The sequence below is a fragment of the Haematobia irritans genome, chromosome 4, assembly GCF_050003625.1.
Source record: "Haematobia irritans isolate KBUSLIRL chromosome 4, ASM5000362v1, whole genome shotgun sequence".
Lineage (NCBI taxonomy): Eukaryota > Metazoa > Arthropoda > Insecta > Diptera > Muscidae > Haematobia > Haematobia irritans.
The window spans coordinates 130,930,869-130,952,334 of NC_134400.1; the positions used below are offsets into that span (position 1 = coordinate 130,930,869).

A 21,466-nucleotide genomic window follows, 5' to 3' on the forward strand; every position below is an offset into this window, starting at 1 on the left:
CTCCCACTACGAATCCGCTGAGCAGACCTCGAGCTCCCATGTTCAATTCGAGGCGCCACAGCCGCAGCGTGTAACAAAACATTGTGGTCCCCGGAGCAACTGGGGCACCTACGCCGGCTAGGACAATCCTTCGACTGGTGGGTCTGTGCTAGACATCTGTAGCAATAGCGATGTCGTACCACCATACGTATCCTCTTCTCAATCGAAAGAGAGAGGAACTTCCGACACCGCCGCAATGCGTGACGACCTCCACAAACCCTGCAAACCAATGGAGCAGGAGTTCGACCAACATCAGTAGCCTCTACTACAGCAGGCGCCACCACGGGCTCATCCACAACTACCGGAGGTGGACTCTCAATCTCTTGGGGCGATAGCTGAACCTCCGGAATGGCAGGCGACGGTATCGCCAACGGCTCCTCCAACAATGCCCGTTCGACCGCCGACATATCAAGGGGGCACGCAGTATCATCATCCGGTTGATCCATAATAACCTCGAAATTTTCCAAGTCGTCAGCGAAGCACGAGGTATTTTCCATGATACTGCGAGAAAATATACGAATTACAAAGAGTTCGCCGAAGTGTCGGTCAATGAGACCAACTTAGCTATAGGTCGTCTTACAACGCCATTCTCCGTACGTATATCCGCGACCCGAATGTGACCATCTACGCCCGGGTGAACCGACACGACTCGACCTAATTTCCAAGAAGTTGGTGGAAGCTGTTCATGACGAATAACGACTAGGTCATTTACCATAACATCGCGCTGAGGAAATTTCCACTTATATCTCATATGCAGATTCTTCAAATATTCCTCTTTCCAACGTAAACAAAACTGTTGTGCAAGAGCCTGTACCTTACGAAACCGATTCACCAACGAAAGAGGCTGTTCGGTTATAACTGGCTCAGCAGGGGCGAGTAGAGGGGCACCTATAAGAAAATGACCCGGTGTCAAAGCGTCAAGCTCTTGCGGGTTATCCGATTGGGGACAAAGAGGTCTTGAATTCAAACAAGCCTCAATACGAGCCAACACCGTCGAAAACTCTTCAAACGTGAAACGAACATTCCCTATTTGCCTTCTGAAATGCAACTTAAAACTCTTCACCCCAGCTTCCCAAAGGCCTCCCATATGAGGCGCACCAGCTGGGATAAATCGCCACGATAGGCCCTGGTGTGCAAACTTAGAGGACATGACATCACTGCTTCCCCTAATTACATCCCGGAAATTTCGTTCAAGCTCACGCGACGCACCGACAAAATTTGTCCCATTGTCCGAGAAAATGGTCGCAGGACAACCCCGACGAGCAACAAACCTATGAAATGCCGCAAGAAAGCCGGCAGTCGACAAGTCGGAAACCGCTTCCAAATGAATCGCCCTAGTAGCAAAACACACGAAAACGCACACATAACCTTTAGTTATGCGACAATAACGTCCGGTGAACGACTTCACCTCAAAGGGGCCTGCATAGTCTACGCCAGTCGTAGTAAAAGGTCTGTCGAGAACAGTTCTTTCCGGAGGAAGAGGAGCCATCACCTGACTACAAACCCGTTTCCTCTCCAAAAGACATGGTTTACACCTATGTATAACCGAACGAATAAGATTCCTCACCCGAGGTATCCAGTATTCTATACGAAGAATACGCAACATCAACTGATTTCCTCCATGAATGGAAATCAAATGAACAAATTCCACCAAAAGCTTCGTGAATCGACAGCTGTAGGGCAAAATTATAGGGTGCCGCTCCGAATACGAAAGAATAGGCGAGCGGCTCAAACGACCATACATCCGCATTACACCCATTTCATCAAGGAACGGGTTCAAAGAAACAAGTGAACTGCCAGTACCTAACGAAGACCTATCCATCAAGTCCTTATATTCATTACCATAATTCATTTTTTGAGCAAGCACTATCAAGCGACTTTTAGTTGCCCTAATCTCAGACGATGATAAACTGTGATCCGCATAGCTACAATCACGCCTATGAGCGGGATGCGTCCGATAAAAGAATCTCATAACATATGAGATAACACGCAGCGCTCTATCCAGAGAAGAAAATCTATCGAGAACATCCTCGTATGAATTAACGAAAGAAGCATGTGCCTTCACAGACCGAATTTCTACGTCGGTGTCAAAAGAGGAAGTGTCACGAACCGGCCATTCCGATTGACTACACGATAGCCACTGAGGCCCATGCCACCAAAGTCGAGAGGCGGCCAAATCCGAAGGGGACACACCGCGGCTGCCAAGATCAGCAGGATTATCCTCCGACCTCACATGATACCAATTCGTACCACCGACGTTCTCCTGAATGCGACATACCCTATTCGCGACAAATGTTGTCCAAGCCGAAGGCGTTTTCTTTAACCAGGCTAGTACAATAGTCGAATCCGTCCAACAATAAATTCGACCAAAATCAATACCGATTTCTCGAATGACCGTTCTTGCGAGTTCGGACGCTAAAACAGCGCCGCAAAGCTCCAAACGAGGCAAAGAAACCGATTTCAACGGAGCAACTTTCGTCTTGCACGATAGCAAATTAACGACAATCTCGCCATTTGGGGCCAAAACTCGAATATATACTACCCCCGCGTATGCCTTAACCGAGGCATCTGAAAATACGTGAAGCTCGGCCGAAGTGCACGGTGTGTAACGAATCCACCGAGGAATATTTATCGAATTGACATCCGGATAACTATCTACAAATTTTTCCCACTCGGATGCCGTTGCCGAAGGCAGTATTTCATCCCAGCCGACGCGATCAAGCCAAACCTTCTGCATGATAATCTTTGCCACAATTATCACTGGACCTAACCAACCGACAGGGTCGAATAATTTCGCGATAGCCGACAACACTTCCCGTTTAGTGTATCCACACCTTTTTGCTATAGGCTCGACCGCGAAGTAGAATGCATCCAATTGAGCATTCCATCTCACACCCAATGGTTTCGAATTGCTAGCCTCGACAAATGCCAGCAATTGAGCATCAACCAAATATTCCGGCGGTAGTGAATCTAAAATTTCTCTATAATTCGATGTCCATTTCCGCAGTTCAAATTTAGCCGTCGCAAGCGCCGCGATTAATTGATCCCGAGCCATTATCGCAGTTTCAAGGTCATGAGTTCCGGTCAAAACGTCATCAACGTACATACATTTACGTAATATATCGGCCGCGAGTGGAAACTCCTCCTCAGTGTCTTCAGCTAACTGTAACAGTGTCCGTATCGCGAGATATGGTGCACAGTTTACACCGAAGGTCACCGTTTGTAGTTCATAGTCCTGGACTGTCCTTGTCGGAGAATCCCTAAAAACAATTCTCTGCAACGGAGCATGAGAAGAGTCCACTCGAATCTGCCTATACATCTGTGTAATATCGCAGTTGAACACGTATTTAAATAGTCGCCATCGCACAATAAGAAGGACTAAGTCCTGCTGCAAAGTGGGACCTACGTGAAGGATATCGTTAAGACTATTCCCGTTGGACGTTTTATTAGACGCATTAAATACGACGCGAAGTTTGGAAGTCTTCTTCTCGAGGTTAATGACAGGATGATGTGGAAGATAACACGAAAGTGTATCACTTGCAGAAATGGCGGATACTGGCCTCTTGTGATCCAAATGCAAATATTCTTTAACAACACTATCATAAACTGATTTCACGTCCGGCCTTTTCGATAATGACGATTCATTACGATAAAATTGCCTCAAAGCAGTTGTTCGGGACTCACCCAAATATCCACGAGGACCGAGCTCTTCCTTTAGCGGAAGTGTAACTATATATCTACCTTCCGAATCTCTGCGCGTTGTCCGAACGTAATTTTCCTCACAGAACTTATCGGAGGGGGACAAAACCCCTTTACGTGGTGTTTCCTCCAACTCCCAAAACCGTAAAAGCGTTCTATCTAAATTTTCCTCTTCATCAACCGCTATAGTCGTAGTAAATGTTTGAATTTGCGATGTAGAAATCGGACCCGTTACTAGCCAGCCGAAAACACTGTTCTGTGCTATCAATGATTGAGCCGCAATCTGCCGGCAACCTTCTAATAGTATTCTCGGGTACAAGTCAGCGCCTAGTAGAATATCGACCGGTCTCGACACGAAAAGATTCGGATCAGCTAAGCGAATATCCGGAATCTGAGACAAAACTTCCTGCGACACCGTAAAGGAAGGTAAATTCCCGGATATAGATTGGAGCACTATAGCCATAGTTTCCAACAAAACCGACGCGTTGAGTGGAGATCCGATTTTCAAATTACACATTTTACTCGATTTGGCCGAAATTGCGCTATTTACCCCCGAAATTGTAACATTAGCCGCGTGAACCGGTAGCTTCACCCGATTTCGAAAGCGTTCCGTCAGAAACGAAGATTCTGAAGCGGGGTCAATCAAAGCGCGTGCCGGATATGAAACCCCATCGTGCATGATATTAATCATCGCAGTTCCCAAAAGCACGGCCCTATTTTGCGTCGTATGAAATGCCTGGCGAGGTAGGCACGCCGACGAGGTAGAAGGTTGCGGCTGATCAACCGAAGGCATAGTTCTCGGTTGAAAACTAGCCGCTGAACTCGACAAGGTGTTGGTCGAACCCGTCGCCGAAGTCGCGCTATTAGACGGCGTAGAATCGCGATGCAATAGCGAATGATGTCTCGAATTACATTTTGCACACGAATATTGTCTTGGACAATCCTTCATCTCATGACCTTTCATTAAGCAATTCAAGCACAACCGGTTACGTTTTACCACTATGTAACGTTCCGATACCGAGAGTTTACCAAATTTAACGCAAGCCGAAAGTCTATGATTATGTTTAGGACAAATAACGCACTTAGATTCCGACGAAGCACGCGACGATTTAGAAGAAGACGCATTGGTAAAATGCGCTTTTACCTTCTTTTCCTGAGAACGCTTCGAAGACGTGTCTTCCCGCAAATCATGCAAACACATCAACGTACGAACCCTTTCGGACAAAAAAGCGTCTAAATCCGCCCACGACGAAAGGGCTGATTTGTCCCTAACACTCTGCTCCCAAAGAGTCTGTGTGAGCCGCGGCAAACGTTGAAGGCAAATAAAAACGAGTATCTGGTCCCAATTATCGGTCGAAACTTCGTACGTATTCAATGCCGAAAGACAGCCATTGATTCCACGTTGAATCGATTTCAAACCCGCACTTGTCTCTACCGATACTGCCGAAATTGCAAAGAGAGACTTAAGTTGATTGTGAACTAGAACCCGCTTATTGTCGTATGCATCAACGAGGGCCTTCCACGCGAGGGCAAAACTTCGATGTGTCAGCGGAAACTTCGAGACAATTTCCCTAGCTTCGCCACTGGTCTTCCGCACAAGATGACACAAACGCTCGACGTCCGCTAATCTTGAATTGTTAACATAAACTGCTTGAAACAAATCCCGGAATGTAGGCCAGTCTAGAAAATTGCCCTCAAATACATCCGTATCGCACGGTGGCAACGCCAAATTGTGAACCATATCACAAAGTGGAGGGCCACTAACGGCCACCTCACCCCTAAACCCGGCTTTGCCATTAGGCAGCGACTGCCCATCCCGATCAGCCGGTATCGAAGTAGTCGCGTTATTAGCCCAAATCGCTTCGGATCCTTGAGTCGATTTATGAGACCCGATACTCCGTCTCGATGCTGCAACGACCGAAGACGCAGACGAAGTGATCGATGATCTACGTGACCGACGAAACTGGCCCAATTTTCGATTTATCGCGGACAAACAATTCATATAAGCCTGATGGGACGCGTCATATTTCCCGTCCACCGATTCAATATCGCTCGTTTGCGTTGTTCCGGCACCCTGTAAACTAGCCACGCATTCCTCAAAGCAATCCTGAACGTTTGTCCACAACTTCCCCAATTCCTCACTTCGAATCTCGAGGCTATAGACGTCTAACTCCTCATCTTTCATGGCATTAAAATGGGCGTGGAATTTAATAAGAGCGTCCGAAACGCGAATAAAGCGATCAAAGGGAGATACAGACATTCTAACTTTACGTTCAACTACCAAATTGAAGAATGTAACCAAATACGAAATTACAATATAGCCAAGAAGCAACGGCCAATAAAATTACCAAACTCAGACAAGGTTCCGTTCAATAAAAATAGCAAAATACGCAAAAGTAACTCGAGTTACAAAGATTAATTCGAGTCCACAACTCGCGAAAATCCGACAAAAGATCAAACGTTCGCAGAAACCGAAAATACTGAATGTAGGGTGCACAAAATATTACCCCCGAACGCTTGACACAAGAAAAATTATAATAATAATAATAATAAACAAAGGTATAAATAAATCAATAATAATAAATACCTGTCCAATAAATATTCAAAATTTACCAAATATTTGAATGATCGAATAATTTCTCTCAGTGTGAGAGCGTAAAAGTTTCAAAATATACCGAGTTTTAATTCAAGCCCCGATTCCAACCGGGAAATATTCAAACCTTTGAATTCAACTTGAATTCTAATGTGGGAATTACACGTAGTGTATAGCCCCCTTAAGAATTCAAATGATGATCGATATCCGATAACACGATAGTACGAGATGTGCCCGATTAGTCACTATACTATAGCAATCGACTAAGAGCGCAACACTGATGAGAACAAAACAAAATAAAAGCTTTTGTATGTTCTCAAATGTATGCAAATGAACGAAACAATAATTAATAAATGAAATTTCAGCACAGAAAACGCGAAAAAGTGGTGAATATACGAAACAAAGAGAGTGATATATGTGTATAGTGAATATTAGTGTACGAAAGTGGTGAAAATATGTACTTTAAGTTATTTCTCTCCGAAATTATTTGCACAGACGTCAAAATGGAAATACAAAAACAAAAACCTTGAATGCGTTTTGCCGTCGGCAAATGAAAATTTACTTAAAAACAATGAAAAACGATATTTTCACGCAAATAAAGGCAAATAAACCACTTTAAATAAAAAAACACTAATATTCACTGATATCACTGAACTTGTACACCACTTTTAGGAATATTTATAATAAAAACCGATCGCGTAGCGTTGTAAAATAACCTTTTTTTTTCTTTAAATGGACGGACGACCACTATATTTGTTGTTGCACCGACCGCGAACTCACTTTATAAGGGAAAATGCACTGCACTTACCTTATAAAACGATGAAACAGATGTTGAGGATGATGAACTGATTGGTTTGAGTTTAAGGTGAAATTGATGACCAGGTCAGGTGGACTGTGTCTATAACAAAAACCAAGAAAAACACCGGTTAAACCAATTCTTCCACTCCGAAGTCCAATTATCCGGTACGAATGGATCAAAATGTTCGCCGAATGCGAAAAGTATGGAAATATAGAGAAAAATAAAAACACGATAGTTTAATATTTTCAATATATAACAAGAGCAGAAGGTTTTATTAAGGTGTTTTCTATTATAATTAATGGTAAACAATATTACCTATAATTTCCAACGATATGGATAAATTTGCAACCGCACCAATTGGCTTATCGATAACAAGTAAAGTGAGAGATGCTCTCAACCAAGATGGCGGAAGGCGGGGCTTTTGACAAGATAAATTAATATTCAAATTATGACATTTCTACTCTGGCAGGGATGTACCAAAAAGTAGTATACAAATTCTAACGAACACTATTAAGTCCAATTAATCTTTACTCGAACTTAAACAGACAAAATTTTCTAAAGAAATAAAATTTTGAAAAAATTTTCTATAGAAATAAAATTTTGACAATATTTTATACAGGAATAAAATTCTGACAAAATTTTATACAGGAATAAAATTTTGACAAAATTATCTATAGAAATAAAATTTTGACAAATTTTTCTATAGAAATAACATTTTGACAAAATTTCTATAGAAATAATATTTTGACAAAATTTTCATTCAATAGAAAATAACATTTTGACAAACTTTTCTATAGAAATAAAATTTTGACAAAATTTTCATTTTATAGACAATAAAATTTTGACAAAATTTTCATTCTATAGAAAATAAAATTTTGACAAAATTTTCTATAGAAATAAAATGTTGTCAAAATTTTATACAGGAATAAAATTGTGACAAAATTTTCTATCGAAATAAAATTTTGACAAAATTGTATATGGAAATATTAATTTGGTAGATTTCTGATAAGATAGAAAATCTATTTTTTTTTGTCCACACATTGTTAAAGATCAAGCCGTGCCGGCTTATAAATTCCTCCTATAGAGCCACCAAAATGTAGAAATTTATTAAAAATTGTGTTTAGTGAAAAAATCGCTACATTGTGTCCCAAGACGATAAATATTAGAAAAAAACTTACATTACCTACTTTTGACAATACTGAAGTAGAGGATGAGGATCAATCGTCCATCCTGCAGTCTAAAGGGCTTTATCCAAATGAATTAAAAAAACATACTACTAAGCTACTCTTGTAGTTTACTCAACGTATGGTTTTAAACATCCATCTTACACAATAAACACAACCAATTTAATTGGAAATACGACCATTATCTACCATTGTAAATGTTTCAGGGAAATATAAATTTTTCACATTTACATTAGCTAGTCAATAATCTGTAGTGAAATTGATTGTTTTACATTGAACATTAGGTTCATTTCGACAAACCATGTTGGCATATTTTTTTTTGGAATGAAATGAATTTCGAATGAAATTCCATTGATTCCAACAAATCAATCGTAATAATATTGGCAATCTTATCATGCGATTGCAGATGGACGACTTCAAAATGCCAATATCATATCACATAGTCAGACACTTACATATGTATGTATTTGCAAAACAAATTCGAAATGATTTTATGCAATTTGAACCTAGAACTCTTGACATGATTTTCCATTGAGTATTTTTGGTATAACATTCCATTTAATGCGGTCACGTACATCTCATGGCAAAGTAGAAGGGTAGATTGTAAACCAAGCAAAAAAGAATTCGAAGCTGAATTAGGTTATATATGGAGGATGTCTCTTATTGAAGATAAACTTGGGCTATTTTGGCCACTGAGGTGGAAAATGCTTTGTTCAAAGCATTTTTCCCATATCCTCATCATCACTGTATGCTTGAGAATAATGACTTACCGGACAGCTTCAATTACCACACATTAATGAGTACTGCTACTAAGTAGCAAATACACGGACGAAAAAGACTACTTTTCATATATTTTGGAATACAAATTATATGTTGGAGAACTCAAATTTTTAGCACATTATTTTTAAGTGCAAACATATAATGTTCATAAACAAGTATAACAGTTTGGGACATATATGTTAGAACATATTATGTTTAGGACATTACATTTTCTTAAATATTTCTGAAAGCTAACATATATTAATTTACAAATTTCGTATAAACACATATATGTTTAGAAACGTCGGAGAGAGCGAGAGAGAATAAAAAGATCGGTGAAAAAACATAATAATTGTCCATTGAATGATTAAAACACAAAAATGATACAGTTAAAAAAAAAAGAAAACATGTATATACGGCCGTAAGTTCGGTCAGGCCGAATCTTATGTACCCTCCACCATGGATTGCGTAGAAACTTCTACGAAAGACTGTCATCCACAATCGAATTATGTTACTTGGGTTGTGGTATCTTAAAACTTCTTAACATCGTTTTCTAAATTGTGAGTTAGTCCATACGTGGTACACGGATGAAAAAGACTGTTTTTCATATGTTTGGCTATAAACATTATATGTTTGGAACACAAATTTTTAAATACAATATTTTTGAGTGCAAGCATATAATGTTCATAAACTAGCATAACATGTTTGGGACATATATGTTAATATGTTAGAACATATTATGTTTGAGACATAAAATGTTTGTAAATATAATATGCTTGAATGCAAACATATATTAATTTAGAAATAGCCTATAAACATATATGTGTTTAGTAGCTTGGAGCGCTATTTAGCAGGGAGCGATATTGAATTAAGTTGGTGGTTGTTGCTTGTTATTACAAAATTAACATTTTATTTTTCCTTGGGCAATTGATCAGCTACTTCTTTGATCCTTACAAACTTTGTGGTCCGCTGTTCGAATCCCCGTCCAGCAAAAGGTAAATTAAAATAAAAAAAATCATAAAATCGAATAATTTCTTCTACAATGTTTGTATTACAGAAAAAGGTGCTAAGAACTAAAAAATCTCGTGGAAGTGAGAAAGATGTGGGGGAATATACAATTGGGCAGAAACAAAATTTTGAGCATTCAGGTCGAAAACCTATGTTGTTAGCACCTATATTACCTGTTTATTTTCAAAATTCATTATGATTGTAAATATATAAATAAATAAAAAAAATTTTGAGCACAATATTGTTTGGGAGATTTTTTTTTAAGCATATAATATTTTTGGGTGCAAAATGCTTCCAAACATATTATATGGTCACATAATAACATATTGTTTTTTGGAAGACAACATTATTGAATTTGGATGCAAAAATACAAAATGTTTGGAACTTAGACTACCCAAACATATATTGTTTAGACCAATATGCTTTCAAACATATTATATATTGGTAGAGATCAAACATATAAATGTTTGGGTAATACCCAAAAATGTATATGCTTGAAGCAAAATATGTTTGGGAGTATATGTTACAGAAGCGATTTTTTGTGAGGGTGTACGCACCGTGCAAAAGTTTTAAGATAACACAACCCAAGTAATTCGATTGTGGATAACAGTCTTTCGTAGAAGTTTCTACGCAATCCATGGTGGAGGGTACATAAGATTCGGCCTGGCCAAACTTACGGCCGTATACACTTTTTTTTGTTTTTTTTTTTTTTTTTTTTTGTTGGCGGATGTATGTAGGTTTATATCTCCCAAGCTATTTTGTTTGTATTTGTATATTTCTCGCCTTCAAGTTCTTCTCTTTTATAAATGAATGCCATTTCCGGTATTTCTCATAGCAGAAATACCGAAATATGGTTTTTCTTGCCGACATGGCAGAGAAATTTTGTCAGAGTAATACAAACAATATCCTTTGATGTGACTCTATCCAGTTGCATATGCATCCATTTTAAATCATCAAGCTGAAGTGCTAATTGTCTTTTCCTGTCTTTGTTTTTCTAGTTGCCTGTTTTTGCGTTTTCTCAAACATAATGCTTTAACAATTGCGTCTGAATTGCAAGAAAAACTCATGGTAATGGTTAACAAACAACAGGAAGGAAATCCCTGTATAACTGAACAACTAATCACTATGGAATTGCTACTGAACTGAATTTGTTGGCATGTAGCAGGAAGAAGGAATGAAAAAAAAAAAACCGACCAAATGTATGTTCCCACACGTGCAAATGTTGCGGTGCAAGGAGAATAATTCTGGAACATGTTTTGGTAAGTACACTTAAAAAAAATTGTTTAAACTTGTTTTCCATTTTATCACTGTGTCCTTAAAGATTTAATATTGAATGTGAACAACGTCGTTTGACTTTTCTCACTTTCAAACTACCCAGCAAAAATTATCATTAGCAAATATTGGAGGTACAGGGACGAAAAAGACTGTTTTTCACAAAACACAGTTCGTACAAAAATTATATGTGTGGAACTGGGATAGATTAGTTTAGGAATCTATATTTTGGACTGAATTCAGTCCATTGTAATGCCACGACAACTTTATCAATGAATACTGACCTTCTTCTTGTAGCCAAATTCTAATCACGGTTGTCACATTTGGTAGAATTATACCAAAGATTTTTTATTGTTTGGTAGATTGGTAGAATTCTTGATATAGAAATACAATTTTGACAAAATTGTAGATACATAATTTTGACAAAATTTTCTATAGAAATAAAATGTGGACAAAAATTTTCAATAGAAATAAAATTTTCTATAGATATGAAATTTGGACAAAAATTTTCTATAGAAATAAAATTTGGACAAAATTTTTTATAGAAATAAAATTTTAACAAAATTTTTTATAGCAAAAAAAAATTTGACAAAATTTTCTCTACGAATAAAATTTTGACAAAATTTTCTCTACGAATAAAATATTAACAAAATTTTCTATTGGAATAAAATTTAAACAAAAGTTTCTATAGAAATAAAATTTTGAAAAAATTTTCTATGGGAATAAAATTTGAACAAAATTTTCTATAGAAATAAAATTTTACAAAATTTTCTAAAGAAACAAAGTTTAGACAAAATTTTCAATAGAAATAAAATGTTGACAAAATTTTCTTTAGAAATAAAATTTTGACAAAATTTTCGATAGAAATAAAATTTGGACAAAATTTTCTATAGAAATAAAATTTTAACAAAATTTTCTATAGAAATAAAATTTTGACAAAATTTTCTATGGAAATAAAATTTTGACAAAATTTTCTATAGAAATAAAATTTTGACAAAGTTTTTTATGAGAATAAAATTTTGACAAAATTTTTTATGGGAATAAAATTTTAATAAAATTTTCGGTAGAAATAAAATTTTGACAAAATTTTCTATGGGAATAAAATTTGAACAAAATTTTCTATAGAAATAAAATGTTGACAAAATTTTCTATAGAAATAAAATTTTGACAAAATTTTCTATAGAAATAAAATTTGGACAAAATTGTCGATAGAAATAAAATTTGGACAAAATTTTCTATAGAATTAAAATTTTAACAAATTTTTCTATAGAAATAAAATTTTGACAAAATTTTTTATAGAAATAAAATTTTGACCAAATTTTCTCTACGAATAAAATGTTGACAAAATTTTCTCTACGACTAAAATTTTGACAAAATTTTCTATAGAAATAAAATTTTGACAAAATTTTCTATGGAAATAAAATTTTGACAAAATTTTCTATAGTAATAAAATTTTGACAAAGTTTTTTATGAGAATAAAATTTTGACAAAATTTTTTATGGGAATAAAATTTTAACAAAATTTTCGGTAGAAATAAAATTTTGACAAAATTTTCTATGGGAATAAAATTTGAACAAAATTTTCTATAGAAATAAAATTTTGACAAAATTTTCTATAGAAATAAAATTTGGACAAAATTGTCGATAGAAATAAAATTTGGACAAAATTGTCGATAGAAATAAAATTTGGACAAAATTTTCTATAGAATTAAAATTTTAACAAATTTTTCTATAGAAATAAAATTTTGACAAAATTTTTTATAGAAATAAAATTTTGACCAAATTTTCTCTACGAATAAAATGTTGACAAAATTTTCTCTACGAATAAAATTTTGACAAAATTTTCTATAGAAATAAAATTTTGACAAAATTTTCTATGGGAAAAAAATTTAACAAAATTTTCTATAGAAATAAAATGTTGACAAAATTTTCTCTACGAATAAAATGTTGACAAAATTTTCTCTACGAATAAAATTTTGACAAAATTTTCTGTAGAAATAAAATTTTGACAAAATTTTCTATGGGAATAAAATTTTAACAAAATTTTCTTTACAAATAAAATTTGGACAAAATTTTCTATAGAAATAAAATTTTGACAAAATTTTTTATAGAAAAAAAATTTTGACAAAATTGTTTATAGAAAAAAATTTTGACAAAATTTTCTCTACGAATAAAATGTTGACAAAATTTTCTATAGAAATAAAATTTTGACAAAATTTTTTATGGGAATAAAATTTTGACAAAATTTTCTATGGGAATAAAATTTGAACAAAATTTTCTATAGAAATAAAATTTTGACAAAATTTTCTAAAGAAATAAAGTTTAGACAAAATTTTCTATAGAAATAAAATGTTGAAAATATTTTCTTTAGAAATAAAATTTTGACAAAATAAATAGAAATAAAATTTGGACAAAATTTTCTATAGAAATAAAATTTTGACAAAATTTTTTATAGAAATAAAATTTTAACAAAATTTTTTATAGAAAAAAAATTTACAAAATTTTCTCTACAAATAAAATTTTGACAAAATTTTCTCTACGAATAAAATATAGACAAAATTTTCTATGGGAATAAAATTTTAACAAAATTTTCTATAGGAATAAAATTTTGACAAAATTTTCTATGGGAATAAAATTTGAACAAAATTTTCTATAGAAATAAAATTTGACAAAATTTTCTAAAGAAACAAAGTTTAGACAAAAGTTTCAATAGAAATAAAATTTTGACAAAATTTTCGATAGAAATAAAATTTGGACAAAATTTTCTATAGAAATAAAATTTTAACAAAATATTCTATAGAAATAAAATTTTAAAAAATTTTTTATAGAAATAAAATTGTGACCATATTTTCTCTACAAATAAAATGTTGACAAAATTTTCTCTACGAATAAAATGTTGACAAAAGTTTCTATAGAAATAAAATTGTGACCATATTTTCTCTACAAATAAAATGTTGACAAAATTTTCTCTACGAATAAAATTTTGACAAAAGTTTCTATAGAAATAAAATTTTGACTAAATTTTCTATAGAAATTAAATTTTGACAAAGTTTTTTATGAGAATAAAATTTTGACAAAATTTTTTATGGGAATAAAATTTTAACAAAATTTTCGGTAGAAATAAAATTTTGACAAAATTTTCTATGGGAATAAAATTTGAACAAAATTTTCTTTAGAAATAAAATGTTGACAAAATTTTCGTTAAAAAAAAATTTGGACAAAATTTTCTATAGAAATAAAATTTTGACAAAATTTTCGATAGAAATAAAATTTGGACAAAATTGTCGATAGAAATAAAATTTGGACAAAATTTTCTATAGAATTAAAATTTTAACAAAATTTTCTCTAGAAATAAAATTTTGACAAAATTTTTTATAGAAATAAAATTTTGACCAAATTTTCTCTACGAATAAAATGTTGACAAATTTTTCTCTACGAATAAAATTTTGACAAAATTTTCTCTACGAATAAAATTTTGACAAAATTGTCTATAGAAATAAAATTTTGACAAAATTTTCTATGGGAATAAAATTTTAACAAAATTTTCTATAGAAATAAAATTTTGACAAAATTTTTTATAGAAAACAAATATTTTGACAAAATTTTCTCTACGAATAAAATGTTGACAAAATTTTCTCTACGAATAAAATTTTGACAAAATTTTCTATGGTAATAAAATTTTGACAAAATTTTCTATAGAAATAAAATTTTAACAAAATTTTCTTTACAAATAAAATTTGGACAAAATTTTCTATAGAAATAAAATGTTGACAAAATTTTTTATAGAAAAAAAAATTTGACAAAATTGTTTATAGAAAACAAATTTTACAAAATTTTCTCTACGAATAAAATGTTGACAAAATTTTCTATAGAAATAAAATTTTGACAAAATTTTTTATGGGAATAAAATTTTGACAAAATTTTCTATGGGAATAAAATTTGAACAAAATTTTCTATAGAAATAAAATGTTGACAAAATTTTCTAAAGAAATAAAGTTTAGACAAAATTTTCTACAGAAATAAAATGTTGACAAAATTTTCTTTAGAAATAAAATTTTGACAAAATTTTCGATAGAAATAAAATTTGGACAAAATTTTCTATAGAAATAAAATTTTGACAAAATTTTTTATAGAAATAACATTTTTACAAAATTTTCTATAAAAATAAAATTTTGGCAACATTTTTTCTAAATTAATTTATAAAAAAAAATCTTTCAAATTTGATGAACAACTTCAAAATAAGATTTTTTTAATTTGGTAGATTTTAAATTTTTCTTCCTTAAATTTAACGAATTTTCCTAATTAACCAAAGGGTTTGACAATACATCGTAAACCCCAGCATCGACTGTTTAGAATCATCAAAGAGAGTGAGAGAGAATAGAAAAATATCAGAGAAAAAATATATATTTTTCATTTGTTCGTAGATATTTGATTGATTAATGAATGATGATAATGTAGGTTGCTGAGTAAACGTTCATGATCGCTTATGGACTTACATATTACACTAGTTTACAAAAAAAAAAAAAAAAAAAAAAAAACAATTCATGTACACTTGATGAGAGGCAACTCTTTTTATGTATTTTGATCTGCTGAATTCGATTTTTTTTTTTTAAATTTTGAGATATCCCATTATTTTAAGTTTTTCGCTCTTTTTCACTAAACAAATTATATCTCGAATTAGAAATGTCCGATTATAAAAAAATCGTATTTTACTATGGACCTTCTCCGCCAGAAAAGTATAAACCATTGGAAAAAACGTTCGGTTTCTCTCCATGGTCGTTTAGATGATACTGTAACGTAGGTAATAAGAAAATGATAAATTTATAAGCAATTGAATAAACAAATCCGATGTCAAATCATGCAAATATGAGCAAATCATCCACACAAAAATGTCTCTCGGCCCCAGAGAAATGCATTTTTGTGTGGGTGAGAGACGATTTCACCACGTTCATTTTACTAGTGTTAGCCGTCCACGCAACTATGAGCGAAAAATAAGAAACCCATAATTTCAGATGTATTTGAGAGTTTATTAAACAACTCATTAAGCACGAATTCATAAAATGGTGGTACACCATAATGTAGATTTTTTTGTAAAAAAATAAATGAAACATATATATCACAATTGCATAAATTGTATGCTTATTTAGTACTCGTCAGTTACTTGCATCCGAAAATTAATAAATTAAAAATATACTTTAAATTAAAAATATATACACAGAATGGATTTACTATTTTTTTTTTTCGACAAAATTTAAATGGTTTGTGCCATTTTATTAATTCTTACTCTATTTTTAATCTAATTGAAACCAAAAAAATAAACTCGTATGAGAAAAGGGAATTATAAAAAATTGAATTAAAGGAACTTCCTGTGTAGTTAAAATTAAGAAAGTCTTTGAGAGAACATTTTTGGAAGTGCCTTTAAAGTTGTGCATTTATAATAACTTCCAAAATTTTTGCTGGATTTGTGTATGGTAGAATTATAATAAATTGTGGGCAAAATAATGTGCCTGTGTTTCTTGACCATAAATTTTTGCAGAGAAAAAAGTACTTTTATCTTTTACATATCGATTATTTGGAATTATTATATGGTCACGAATATCATGTAAATTTTTCTGATTTGTTTGTGGCAAACATAAAATTATAATTATCTTACTTCAGTTCACACACACACACACAATTATAATGTCAAGTAGACTTTCATTTCTAAACAGCTCGTCTGTCAGCTAACAGATATTACAAGCTTACAAAAGCAATTTGATGTATTGCATTCAGAAATAAAGTTAATCGTTATGGAATCCATGGTGATAGCGCGATTTCTTTACGTTTGGTTTGAAATTCCAAAGTGGCTATTGTTAGAATCCTCCAGCAATGTGAATTTCTTTTGTTTCTTGTCCGATTGCTCCTTACCGTGATCTGGCACTGTTGTATCGAGTTCAAAAAGTGGACTAAAAAAACGATAACAATACCACAAATGATCCGAAATGTTAAGGCCAGATTTTATAAAAACTAACGAAGTGCCGATGGCGCTTCGCAGGGAATAGGTCTAAATTCTTTGGAGGCAGACAAGCATTTCAGCTGCAGCCCATGGACATTACAACAGGACTCAATACAATCGCATTCAGCACGTATCAACCAAGAATGACTTAAAAAGTAGTTCCTCGCTTCACTTCTACCCCACAGCGGCTGCTAAAATCTCCGGATCTTACTCACGGTTGCATTTGGTAGAAATCTACCAAAAATTTTAGATTTTTTATTGTTTGGTATATTGGTAGAATTCTTGTTTTGGTAAATTTTGCAAAATATCCTTTCCACCTAAGTGGTACTTCACGAATTTTCTATAGGAATAAAATTTTGACAAAATTTTCTATAGGAAAACAATTTTGACAAAATTTTCTATAGGAATACAATAGAAATAAAATTTCGAAAAATGGTTCTCTAGGAAGACAATTTTGACTACGAATAAAATGTTGACAAAATTTTCTATAGAAATAAAATTGTTACAAAATTTTAAAATTTTAACAAAATTTTCCATAAACATAAAATTTTAACAAAATTTTCCATAACAAGTAAGGAAAGTCTGAAGTCGGGCTAGGCCGACTATATTATACGCTGCACCACTTTGAAGATCTAAATTTTCGATACCATATCACATCCGTCAAATGTGTTAGGTGCTATATATAAAGGTTTGTCCCAAATACATACATTTAAATATCACTCGATTTGGACAGAATTTGATAAACTTTTATAAAACCTATAGACTCAAAATTTATGTCGACTAATGCACTAGGGTGGAACACAACGTTAGTAAAAAAATATGGGAAGCATTTAAATCTGAAGCAATTTTAAGGAAACTTCGCAAAAGTTTATTTATGATTTATCGCTCGATATATATGTATTAGAAGTTTAGGAAAATTAGAGTCATTTTTACAACTTTTCGACTAAGCAGTGGCGATTTTACAAGGGAAATGTTTGATATTTTGACCATTTTTGTCGAAATCAGAAAGACATATATATATGGGAGCTATATCTAAATCTGAACCGATTTCAATCAAATTTGGCACACATGACTGTACTATCAATTGTACTCCTTGTGCAAAATTTGAAGCTAATCGGGATAAAACTCTGGCATCTGGGTCCATATAAGTGCATATCGGGCGAAAGATATATATGGGAGCTATATCTAAATCTGAATCGATTTCAACCAAATTTGACACGCATAGCTACAATGCTAAATCTACTCCCTGTGAAAATTTTCAACCAAATTGGGCCAAAACTCTGGCTTTTAGGACAATATTAGTCCATATCGGGCGAAAGATATATATGGGAGCTATATCTAAATCTGAACCGATTTCAATCAAATTTGGCACACTTGACAATACTACTAATTGTACTCCTAGTGCAAAATTTCAACCAAATTCGGCCAAAAATCTGGCTTCTGGCGCCATATAAGTCCATATCGGGCGAAAGATGTATATGGGAGCAATATCTAAATCTGAACCGATTTCAATTAAATTTTGCACACTTGACTATACGACTAAGTGTTATGTTTGTACAAAATTTCAAGCAAATCGGTATAAAACTCTGGCTGCTGGGTCCATATTAGTGCATATCGGGCGAAAGATATATATGGGAGCTATATCTAAATCTGAACCGATTTCTTCCAAAATCAATAGGTTCTATTCTGACCCACATTAGGAACATGTGCCAAATTTGAAGGCGATTGAACTTAAATTGCGACCTAGACTTTGATCACAAACATGTGTTCACAGACAGACGGACGGACGGACGGACAGACGGACATGGTTATATCGACTCAGGGACCCACCCTGAGCATTATTGCCAAAGACACCATGTGTCTATCTCGTCTCCTTCTGGGTGTTACAAACATATGCACTAACTTATAATACCCTGTTCCACAGTATGGCTCAGGGTATAAAAATAAAACTTTCAAGTTATATGAAAAGATGATGTACAGTGGGAGAAAAGATGATTCAATTTGTAAGAAGAAATTTTCCAAATGTTTTCTCCATAAGGAGTTAGCATAAAGGGCCCAAAATTGAGTTATCTCTCCCAGCCAGATCTATGCTAAAGGCTGTGGAAAGGTTCATTCGCCCGAACCGAAACATGTACAGTCCAGGCGTGTATAGATTTGTATCTGGCGTTTTCTTTTCAATGGCTCTATTAACCATGTTCCTTAATCTATATCTGTCCATAAAGCTCGAAAAATAATTGTATAATTAGATAAAAATAAAATTTTAACAAAATTTTCTATAGAAATGAAATTTTGACAACATTTTCTATAGGAATAAAATTTTGACAAAATTTTCTATAGGAATAAAATTTTCACAAAATTTTCTATAGAAATAAAGTTTAGACAAATTTTCTATAGAAATAAAATTTCGAAAACATTTTCTATAGAAATAGCATTTCGAAAAATTTTTCTCTAGGAAGAAAATTTTGACAAATTTTCTCTGCTAATAAAATGTTGACAAAATTTTCTATAGGAATAAAATTTTTACTTAATTTTTTACAGGAATAAAATTTTCACAAAATTTTCTATAGGAACAAAAATTTTGACAAAATTCTCTTTAGGCAAAACAATTTTCACAAAATTTTCTCTGCGAATAAAATGTTGACAAAATTTTCTCTGCGAATAAAATGTTGACAAAATTTTCTCTACGAATAAAATTGTGACAAAATTTTCTATAGAAATACAATTTTGACAAAACTTTCTATGGGAATAAAATTTTGACAAAATTTTCTATAGAAATAAAGTTTAGACAAAATTTTCTATAGAAATAAAATTTTGACAAAATTTTCTATTGGAATAAAGTTTAGACAAAACTTTCTATAGAAATAAAATGTTGGCAAAATTTTCTTTAGAAATAAAATTTTGACACAATTTTCTATAGAAATAAAATTTTGACAAAATTTTCTATAGAAATAAAATTTTGACAAAATTTTCTATAGAAATAAAATTTTGACAAAATTTTCTATAGAAATAAAATTTTGACAAAATTTTCTATAGAAATTAAATTTCAAAAAAATTTTCTATAGAAATAAAATTTCGAAAAAATTTTCTATAGAAATAAAATTTGGAAAAAATTTTCCATAGAAATAAAATTTCGAAAAATTTTTCCCTAGGAAGAAAATTTTGACAAATTTTCTCTGCTAATAAATTGATGACAAAATTTTCTATAGGAATAAAATTTTGACATAATTTTTTACAGGAATAAAATTTTCACAAAATTTTCTATAGGAACAACAATTTTGACAAAATTCTCTATAGACAAAAAATTATAGAAATAAAATTTTGACAAATTTTTCTATAGAAATAAAATTATGACAAAATTTTCTATAGAAACAAAATTTTGATAAAATTTTCTATAGAAATAAAATTTTGAAAATATTTTCTATAGAAATAAAATTTTGACAAAATTTTAATTAAAAATAAAATTTTGGCAAATTTTTCTATAGAAATAAAATTATGACAAAATTTTCTATAGAAATAAAATATTGACAAAATTTTCTATAGAAATAAAATATTGACAAAATTTTCTATAGATATAAAATTTTGACAAAATTTTCTACAGAAATAAAATTTTGATAAAATTTTCCATAGAAATAAAATGTTGACAAAATTTTCTATAGAAACAAAATTGTGACAAAATTTTTATAGAAATAAAATTTTGACAACATTTTCTATAGAAATAAAATTTTGATAACATTTTCTATAGAAATAAAATTTTGACAAAATTTTCTATAGAAATAAAATTGTGACAAAATTTTCTATAGAAATAAAATTTTGACAAAATTTACTATAGAAATAACATTTTGACAACATTTTCTTTAGAAATAAAATTTTGACAAAATTTACTATAGAAATAACATTTTGACAACATTTTCTTTAGAAATAAAATTTTGACAAAATGTTCTATATAAATAAAATTTTGATAAAATTTTCTATATAAATAAAATTTTGACAAAATTTTCTTTAGAAATAAAATTTTGACAAAATTTTCTATAGAAATAAAATTTTGACAAAATTTTCTATAGAAATAAAATTTCGAAAAAATTTTCTATAGAAATAAAATTTCGAAAAAATTTTCTATAG

General features: G+C 32.0%; 1 long non-coding RNA gene across 1 annotated transcript in view; it reads left to right on the forward strand.

Annotated features, from left to right (window-relative positions):
* Nucleotides 1–11,086: 11,086 nt before the first annotated feature.
* Nucleotides 11,087–21,466, forward strand: part of LOC142237273 (uncharacterized) — a 109,212-nt gene continuing 98,832 nt past the window's right edge. Inside the window, exon 1 of the long non-coding RNA XR_012722420.1 lies at nucleotides 11,087–11,340. This is a non-coding gene — a long non-coding RNA (uncharacterized LOC142237273). The remainder of the gene's footprint in view (nucleotides 11,341–21,466) is intronic.